Raw genomic sequence first — 10,491 nt, 5'->3', positions numbered from 1 at the left:
GCAGCCATGACAGAAATAGAAAGTCTGCTCCTTCTCACAATCGACGAACCGGTGTCCTGCTTCTTCACAATTCCAGCAAGTTGTCAGAGTTCTCCGCTGGTCCTGTAAGTGCTGTTTTGGAGACGATGCTTCTTGTGTTTGCCAGGGTTGTCTGTATTGCTGAAATTGTCGTTGAGTTGTCTGATGCTGTTGATTCGGTTGGATGGGCTGATACTGTTGATTGTAATTCGAAGAACGTTGCTGATAACCTTGCCACGGTTGCTGTGAATACTGAAGCTGTTGATTTTGGATCCCTGAATACTGCTGCGTTCCTTCAAACTGATGCTGTTCTACCGGATCCCGAGACCTCTGCCATTGATGTTGTGAAGCCTGCAGCTGCTGCTGTTGCGTGTACTGCGGATGCGGTGACTGTTGTTGTTGGTTGGGTATCGATGGTTGATTCTGCCTGTTTGTGGTCCTGGGATGTCTACGATCCACGAATGTCTTGATGGCGTTGATCTGCTCCGTCAGCTCTTCCATTTTCAGATGCCAATACTCATCGTCGTAGGCTTCTGTGGCTTCTTTTTGTAGTCGAGTTGTTGCTGAAGATTCTCCCGCGTTGTTCTTCTCTACCAGATTCACCTTAGAGAAACGCTGGTTGTACGACGGTTTCTGCTGGTTCTTCGGAGTAGCCAACCTCGGTGCTAATAGCGACTCCCGTGGAATAGACATGCGATGTTGTCTGTCCAGTAAAAGCTTCATGTTGTCTTGGGTTTTGCACGTCCGAACTAGTTGCTCGAGCGTTGTAGGATTTGCTGCTGTGACTGCTGATAAGTAATCCATGCGCATATTCTTTTTTACCAGGAACAGCTTTTCTGCGTTGGACATCGGTGGATCGGCAAACCGGAACAACGTAGAAATGTCCTTGAAGTATTGGTCGAACGATTCTGCTTCACCTTGGTAACGGAAAAACGCTTCAGCCCTCAGCAACTGACCATGCTCTTCACCTAGATAGTCACGTCGAATAATTCGCTTGAACGCGTCCCACGACACCAGTTGACGTTGGTTATCTGCATACCACTCTAGCGCATCGTTCATAAGTAAATGCTTGACGCCTGACAGCAACACCTCATCGGAAATATCGTCCGAAACCGCAAAGCTTTCAACTCGATCCAGGAACGTGTTGAGATTCTCGACGTCTTCGCGCCCCTTGAAGAAGAAACGCCAGTGGTGTATCGCTTTCTGCATCCTGCTATTCTCGTCATTTCTGCGTGGCTGAAGTTGTAGCTGCAACAGGTTGTTCAAGAGCTCGTTCCTAAGATCGTCGAAACGCTCTCTTTCCGTGCTGCTGTTTCCTGCCTGTGTTGATCTGAAGTTACGTCGATTACCTTCGTTGTTGTCTTCAGTTGATTGCTGTAGTTGTTGCTCACGGTTGATTGCAGATCCAATGTTGTTCGAAACCCGTTGTGGTAGCGAGTGAGGATTGGGGAGAAGATGTGGGAAGTTGTTGGTTTCGAAGTCGTTGTTTAACACTCGTTGTTTTGGAACGGCTCCTGTCTGTTGATGTGGCGAAACTCCTCGCCCTCGTCCTCGGCTTGTGTTGATTGGTGAACCTGCCTGGATTGTAGTGTTTTGAATGCTTGCTGAAGCGTTGAAGATCTCTGCCAGACTGCTTTCTCCTCCGACTCCTTCCTCTTCCACTGCCACTAAACTAGAGTTTGCACTAGCACCGTTTTCAATATGCGCACGCACTTTTTTAAGTAACTCGCTTACGATTGACTGAAGGGAAGTGAGGACATCAATAAGATAGTTTGGTGGATCTATAATTTTCAATCTTTGGTCATAATGAAGCAATCTAGCTCTAGCTATTTTAAGATCCTGGTTGTTATTTGTTTTGCAAGCTAAATCGGCAAAAGTTTGTAGATCTTTAATGCCAACTGTGCAATTCTCAATATTTATTGTTGGACTCATAACATGAATCGAGCTATTGTGAAAAAAGTCCTTAATTTGTTCTTCTTGAACAAGTGCTTTTAAACGCAACACTTTGCTGCGATGTGTGAGTGAATTCACATTCAAAATGTGTCGCAACGCTAATTCGTAAGCGATCTCCTCTTCTGATAGCAACGAAAAATCCATCTTAAATATAATTTACTTACTTTGTATTGTACTTATTATGACGATAGCTCTAAATGCTACTTACTTTGAAGCAGCAAAATCGAAATATAAATCCAAAGGCGAACCAAACAATGAAATCTTAACAAGATTTCGAAAATTAACGATAAGGAGGAAAAACCATCAAAAAACCAAAATTTTCTGTTGTGCTGTGTGGGTTTTTAACGTTGGGTGCCAATGTAAGAAGTAAATTTTGCTTAAAGGAAAAGAAGATTGAAGTTTTCTTCTTCCTTGCCAGGCTAGCTCAGATGTCCAACCAAATAAAGTTCACATTTGCTTCGAATGAAGACAATTTCAAATTTTTACATGTCTATATCTTTAACTTTTATTGTCAAATCATTTTTGTAATTATTTATGAGGATTTTCTTGCATATTGCAACCTCAAACTTTAGAATAGGGCAGAATATTTGGCTACTCACTCAACACATGAACTGCTTCGCTGGAACTCTCTCCGTCGATGATCCTGTTCGCCCGCAGTGTCATCACCACACAAAGTGTCGCAACAGAAATCATTTTCCGGTTCTGCTGGCTGGCTGCGATGAAGCCCATGAACCTCACAGGACGCTTTTCGCCAACCTGATGCGATGATCTGCGGGGGCGAGCAGGGGACCGGGAACCGGGCATCCGGATTCTGCTGCTTTCGGTGAACTGGTTGTTGCCGAAACACTCAGCGAACTTGGCCGACAGATGCTGGACGACTCGGATCGGAGATTGCCGCCTAACTGGACGTGAAACGGCACTTCGTTGAATCATGCGGAGATCGCTCGTGTTGTTGTAAGTGCCCGCAGGTGGTTGGGTGCCGCTGGCTTGATGCGAAGATTTACGGATGCGAACAGGGGACCGGAACCGGGCATCCGGATTCTGCTGCTTTCGGTAACCTGGCTGTGGATGACACACTCAGCGAACTTGGCCGGGAGATGCTGGCCGATTCGAGTTGGATGTTGCTGCCTAACTTTCCGGAAATGCCAGTAGGAGGTTGGGCACCGCACTTCCGAACACTGCTGGTTGCCGACACTGCTTTTTATCCGTCGTCGGAACCTCTTTGGCCTGTAGCAATTCGGCCCTGCTGCCAACTCAACCAATCGCTTGAGAAAAAAAGAAAAGAAAGCAAGACAAAAAGCCCCTTTTCTGAGGGGCTTTTTTGCTGCCGAATTCCTTTTAGCTTTCCGTACCTTTGGCAGGTACGCCACGTTTGCCAGTGATGACGCTTGTCCGCTGGTGCGTTTTTAGCGAACGTGCCTTTGGCGTGTGCTGCAGGTCGATGTAGTGATGCACCAGACTTTTTTTTCTGCTGACGCCACACGCTGCCACCACTATCGCGCACTCAAACGGAAATGATCCAATGTGCTTTGGTTTTTTCCGGGTCGTCTCAAGTGTCAATCTGGTTGGTTTTTTGTTTTTTCTTGGTTGGCAATTACAGGGTGGTTCTGCTGATTCTTATTTCGAGCTACACTGAGTGTAATTTTTTCTCAAATTTGATTTGACGGTTTTTTCTTTTGGTATGCTTTAGACATGTATTTTTCCGAATTGATTCATGATCAACAATGAACCAAGTATAAATGCAACTGTAACACCGTTTGCTGGATTGTGATTAAAAACTTATTGAATTGTAGGACGACTTGATTGAATAGAATAAGTTCAGATAAGAATGTATTTTCGAATTAAGCTCGATTTTGTTTTCAAAACGCCGGGCACTTATATTTCCTAACACATGGACCCGAAAAACAAAATTCAACAAACTAAACAGTTCAACTAAAATTCAACTTTATTTATTTATTATATTTCTATTAAAATCATACTTTTCTAAAAAATCTTCAACTTTTTTCTATCCAACGTGCTGACTGAAATAGTTGCTGCTCCGAAAAACGGGGAAAAACAGTACTGGAATGCCACCCATATTGGCCGGTTGGATACAAATATCCTGCACAGCGCACTGGTCTCGATTATTATTACTCCATTACATCTTCAGGAAGCAATCGTCGGACTTGAAGGGCTTTTCGGAAATATTGCATGGAATTAGTTTTTGTGCAATAAAAAAAAGTTTCTGCCCAAGATGCGATTTTTAACAACTCCGTTGAAGCCCTCGGCTCGTGTTTTGACATACATACAGTGGTTCGCTTCCGTCATAACGAGCCTTATTGCTGGCCACTTCGCATTGATTCAGAATCGAGTAAACAACTTCGTTTGTTTAATTCTGCTTAAAACGGTAGAATTTTTTCAGTGCATGTTTGCTCTCGCCCCTTTCTAGTGAGCAAATTTGGTGATTTTGTCGGTCCCGACGGCAACGGCCCTATTTTGCTCACCTTGATACTAACCCCCGGTGCGGTATAGAAGTGATTAAATTCGCGAGCATTTTCACTTTGCTCGCGATTGCTGCGGATGCCCTTAGTGTCCAAGAAAGCTGAAGTTAGAAGGTTACAACGTTAGAAGGTTACAACGTTAGAAGGTTACAACGTTACATAAGGATATATTTTTAGAAATTTTTTAAGATCATGATCACAAAAAATGTTAAAAAATGGTGCAAAACCGTATTTTTTCAATCAATGAATCGTCAAAATTGTTTAAGTCACACCAGATTAATTATGAAAAAGTATTGAAAAGTTGACGCATTTTGGCAAACTTGCGGAATCATTCGAGGATTGTGCTAATCTGTTCGCCGACTTTTTCCAATCAGTCTTCCAAAATGAAATCGAATTACCCTCGGATCTACCCTCTGCATTTTTACCGCCATATAACGTAAATGTTCCTAGTCTTAGACTATTTGTCACTGAAGTCTATGATGCATTGAGCGCAGTGAACGCTTCAAAAGGACCTGGACCTGACAATCTGCCTCCGTTGTTTGTAAAAAACTGCGCAGCTGCCATCCTCTTACAAAAATTTTTAACTTATCTCTGTCCTCTGGAATGTTCCCACAAGTGTGGAAAACGGCGTCGATTACGCCGGTTTATAAGAACGGAAGCACTCATAGTGTCGAAAATTATCGTCCTATTTCTATTCTTAACTGTTTGGCGTTCTGTTTGGTGTTCGAGACCTTAGTATACGATGCTGTTTACCCGTCCGTGAAACGATTAATTAGTGACGCCCAGCACGCTTTCATGAAAAAACGATCAACTACCTCGAACCTGATGACATTTACTAATTTTTTGATGCCAAAAATCGAGAAACGTCAGCAGGTAGATGTTGTATACATTGATTTCTCTAAAGCCTTTGATCGAGTGCCTCACAGGTTACTAATAGAGAAACTCCGACGCTTGGGACTACCTGAATGGATTACAACTTGGTTTGCGTCGTACTTAAACTCCCGCACAGCATATGTCAGAGTGAACTCCTACTGCTCTTCGAATTTTGAAATACCGTCTGGTGTACAACAAGGTAGTCATCTTGGACCGTTACTATTCATTCTTTTCGTGAACGATTTGTGCGATCGAATGACTTCATATAAATTATTCTACGCAGATGATTTGAAACTTTTTCGGTCAATTACGTCAAAGCTAGACTATATTTTACTACAGAATGATCTGAACGCTGTTACGAGATGGTGCATGACAAACAGTATGCTGGTGAATGTTGAAAAATGTAAAATAGTGAGTTTCTCAAGATCACGCAACTTACTTCGTCATGATTGAGCAACTCTATCAGCAACCATTCCCTCGAAAGGATCGAAACAATCAAGGACCTAGGAGTTACATTTGATAGTCGGTTGAGATTCCACACGCACGTTACTACTATAACTGCAAAGGCTTATGCAATGCTTGGTTTCCTTCGTCGATATACAATTCATTTCAACGATGTATACACCCACAAAACGCTTTATTGCTCGATCGTCAGAAGCATTCTTGAGTACGCAGCTCCTGTTTGGGCCCCGTACCAATCGACGCTAAGTCAATCCATTGAAGGTGTTCAACGAGCCCTTATCCGCTTAGCTCTTCGGAAACTTAGATGGAATCCTGAAATCGCTTCTCCATACGAACATCGCTGCAACCTTATACATTTGGATACGCTTGCCAGGAGAAGAAAATTTTTACAGTGTTTGTTCACATACGACATATTCAGCGAAAACATCGACAATGGCGAACTTTTACAAAATGTTAGTTTGTCCGTCCCTACACGGTCACTCCGACATCAGCAGTTCCTCTGGATTCCCGGTCATCGGACTACTTATGGTTTCTACAACCCTGTGGACACTTGCAACCGCTACTTCAATCAATGTGCTAGCATCTTCGATTTTGGAATCTCAAAACAGGTGTACAAAAATAGATTAAGGAAACTATCATTATAATAAGTCTGTGCGAAACATTTGTTCTCAAAGACAATAAATAAATAAATAAATTTTGCATTTTTAGATTAGAACATACGAGCACAGAATTTTTTACTCATTTTCAAAGCTAGCTGTTTTTCGAACCTTTTGTCAATTTGCAACTTCTCAGATTTTCTAAGACTTAAATTAAACTTTGCACTGGGTATTTGGACCTTGTTCTTGAGTTAACCCAGCCTTATGTATTTGTTATCGGAAGAAGTAGTAGATAAACTAAGGTTGAGAGAATTTTTGCAGGACGTATCCGGGCCGGAAAAATCGGCCAATTTTATATAAAAACCTGGCAAAATCCGGGCATTTGATTTCAAAAGTTGCGATCATAAATACGGGCAATATCCGGGCAAATTTTCTAAAAACTCAGTAATAAGTCAACAAAAATCAAGAGAAAAAAAATTGAAAAAACTTCTTTTTCATCAAAACTCATCGACGAATTTTGAATCATATTTAAGGCTTCCTTAAAAATTTCATTATTATTTAGAAAAAATCGTTTTGAAGGCGTTCGCTGTTTTTTTTTGTTTGATTTGCCAAATAAAGTGAATAAATCCGGGTAAAATCCGGGCAACTGGGCCGGGCCGGATTGTTCCCCAATTTTGTATCAAATATCCGAGCAAACCCGGATAAAACCGGGCAATCTGGCAACCTTAAGATAAACGTATGTGCACTGAACCAAATCTGGAAATAAAATCTACTGGGTCATTTCAATAATTTTTAAAGTTTATCGCTCAATTACAAAGTAATGATTTATCCTGTACAAGTTATTGGAAAATTCAATAAATTCTGCAAGTGTATTTTGTTGATGAAAAACATTCTAAAAAGTATAGGAAAATCTAATGAATACCATGAACCTAATAATCCTAATCAAATGTATTAGAAAATCCATTAATTTTCAAATGTTTATTTTAACATAGAATTTATATTTTGCATTCATGTGTATTCATGCATTTTCGTGTAGTGTCTTGAATGACTGAAAGAGTTCTGCGCATCAGCTTAAAAAAGAAAAACTAACGATTCCGGAAAACTCCGGGAATTGGACCGGAAAAACTTTGACAGCACTGAAAGATTTTCACACCGAGGCCGTCAACAAAGAGAGCGATAAAGGTAAGTGAAAAAAAACTGTTTTCAGCAAATAATTTATTCATTTCTTAACCCCGTACAGCTCGACAAACTCCATCATCCGACCGGACAAAAATCGGAGCAGTTCCAGCGGAAACAAGGTGAACACTCCGCCGGAACAACCAGCACCACATCATAAAGAGTCACAGCAGTAAACATACTTGGCGGAAGAAAAACATCGTTCAAATTGTGTTTTGGTTTTGTTCAAGTGAGCAGAACACACGACTTCCTGGATCGCACCAAAAGGAACCTCCGATGGCCCCTAAATATTCTTCCGAGGTAATCTCTAGGCATTGAAACAGGTAAAGTTTCGCAATTTTCCTTACATATTTTGTTTTTTCTTCAAAAGGAGCACCACGGGCTACGAAATCAGGAGAATCGGACAGAAGAAAAAGCAATGCCTTTACGGAAAACCCGAACGTTAGGAATTCCGTGAAAAGGTGCGGATAAAATGGTTTTGTTCATTCTCCCGAAGTTACATCTGTTGACGGTAAAGTTGTAAATTTGTATTATTCAATCATATTTGTATACTATAGTTTGTTTTTGTTTTTCAAGGTTGCATTTCGCCGGATCAGCAGAGTCGGGTAAAAAAGCTCTTACCGTTCAAGGTGGTCAGTGGTTCAAGAGTCCCCGGAATAGGCTTCAATGGTTCCGAAGACCATCGCGTAGTCCACCTTCTGGTATTAAATTTGTAAATTTTAAAATCTTTTTTGCTATTTATGTTAATTTTTTTTCAAGGTAAGCTTCCGACGTTGCGTTGCTTGATCTACTTTGCCAGAAGCACCTTCATTGATACAAAAAGATGATGGCAGCAAAACTCTAAAACAATTTCGAACACTTGCTCGGGGATAAATGCTGCAGGGGTATGTAAAAATTTTTACTATATATAACCAAAACAGTTCTCTATCTTAATCCTAAATTTGAATTCTATTTCTAAATTTTATTCTTATATCTCTCTAATGTTTCGTATTTGATTTGAATCCAATATAGGAATTTCAGAGATCAGAATTAAATATGAACAATCATGATTTCAAAGTAGTCAATGCTTCCTTTGAATTCAGTCACAGTATTTGAAAAACCCAAATACTAGTATTTCACTAGCTACTTGCTTGCATCCCCAGTGAGTTTCGTTATTCATTATTTGATTTATTTACTGATCAGAGACGAATTAACTGGAAAAGTTAAAAGTCTCTCTAATTAAATTAAAAAAAAAACATTAATATTAGTATTTGGGTTGTTAAAATACTGTGGCTGAATTCCAAGGAATCATCGACTACTTCGAAATCGGAGTTTCATTCAGCTTAGAGTTTCTTGAAACCTGCTCTTTGAATATAAATAAACAATCAGAAATCAGATGGAATCTAGTACCGTTTGTATAATTTTGAGTCCAAATTTAAAATTGACGGTTCTGAACTATGATAAATTTACTGTAATCTGTTATTATGATTAGAAAACTGAGAATGGTTCTGTAAACATATTGGAATTAAAGTTATGTCCCAGGAATTTATCATTCAATTTGTAAATTTATAATTTTTATGTCGTTATTTTTATTTCATTTTATTACTATCCAGGTTCACTATGATCGTTCTGCTATGTAGCTTTTCTCTGCTCTTCGAGTTTTTTTACACCAATCTGAAGCAACAAAATCAACGGCAGCTGCAGCTCCGCATCAACTACGCGTCAGGTTTTCCGCAGTCATCATATCTGATGGTAAAATGTGTCAACTTATCTTATTTTGTTGTAACATAGTTTTTCTTTTTTAGGTAAAATGGTTAAATCTAATAATGCTAGTCATGGCCACTCAACATCAAAAAGTGGTTGGAAAGCCCATTGTTCAGATTTAGAACGCGATTTAAAAGATTTCACATGAAGTCTGATGTATCTAAGAGAATCTGTAATCGTTTTCAGATGCTTCTGTTCAAATGTATCTGTAATCTGCATCACCCTAGGAGCTCTTGCTCATCAACATCATTTATCAAGCCTAGTGTAGTTTTTAGTGCCTAGTGAGTTTTTCATTCAAATATCGGGATTACATACAATTGGATATAAACAGAGATAGCTATAGGAATACATTGGTATTAATTTTATATAAGAGCGGATGCGCCAAAAAGGTTTTCAGTAAATCGCGTTTTAAGTATGACAGCTCTATTACCCAGCAAAAATATTATTTTATTTCCTCAATACTTACTCATTCAACCATCCGGCTCCGGCAACGTTAGGAGACCTACTTTTTAATTCAACACGCTTGTCAGTAGGTCTTTCACTTAGCTAACAACTCGATTTTTTTTTACATTTGGCGCATTACCAATTTTGAATGAAATTTAAATAGAAATATGATTTTTAAAATGTTAATTGAGGCTGCTTTAAATTTGAAATTATTAAAGAACAATTCCATAATAATGTTCGGAATTATTTTTAGATATGGATTCATTATTTAAGTTTATGAATTGGAGCTAAATATAATTTGTTAAACTGAATCTTGACTGTGGAATAAAAACTGGAAGTCTCAGATCAGCTAGGAAAATTTTTTAGTTTAAACTATTCGTCATATACATTTTAAGATATCATATGTGCCATGAATGTCCACATAGTCGAGGCCAAGCCGATATCAAGCCAGGTCGTTATAAAAATCATTCTCTTTGAGGTAGTGATAATAGCCCGAATAGCCAAGACCATAGTATCACATTCATTTTCCAGTGATTTTGAGTGTGATCACGTTATTCATCGTATTAACAACATCCAAGCTTGAATATTTCAAAAATTTATGCTCTTCCATTTTTTCGTGTAGGACAATGTTCTGACAGTCGAGGTCGGTCGAGTCACTATGTTTTTATTTTTTTTTAAGTTTCGATCGGCAGAAAAAACTATCGGAGGTCTTTTAGTGAAAATATTCAGCGCAAAGGTAAGTTGTA

At 39.5% G+C, this 10,491-nt stretch overlaps 1 long non-coding RNA gene across 1 annotated transcript; it reads left to right on the top strand.

The window, feature by feature from the left end:
- The first annotated feature begins 8,323 nt into the window (after positions 1-8,323).
- LOC129741823 (uncharacterized) lies at positions 8,324-9,494 on the top strand. The gene is made up of 3 exons (XR_008736489.1): positions 8,324-8,442; positions 9,151-9,289; positions 9,343-9,494. It is a non-coding gene; the product is annotated as an uncharacterized LOC129741823 (long non-coding RNA).
- Positions 9,495-10,491: the final 997 nt, after the last annotated feature.

Source organism: Uranotaenia lowii, chromosome 2 (genome assembly GCF_029784155.1).
Source record: "Uranotaenia lowii strain MFRU-FL chromosome 2, ASM2978415v1, whole genome shotgun sequence".
NCBI lineage: Eukaryota > Metazoa > Arthropoda > Insecta > Diptera > Culicidae > Uranotaenia > Uranotaenia lowii.
Note: the sequence above shows the minus strand (reverse complement) of the source record. Positions and strands in the feature narration are given on the sequence as shown.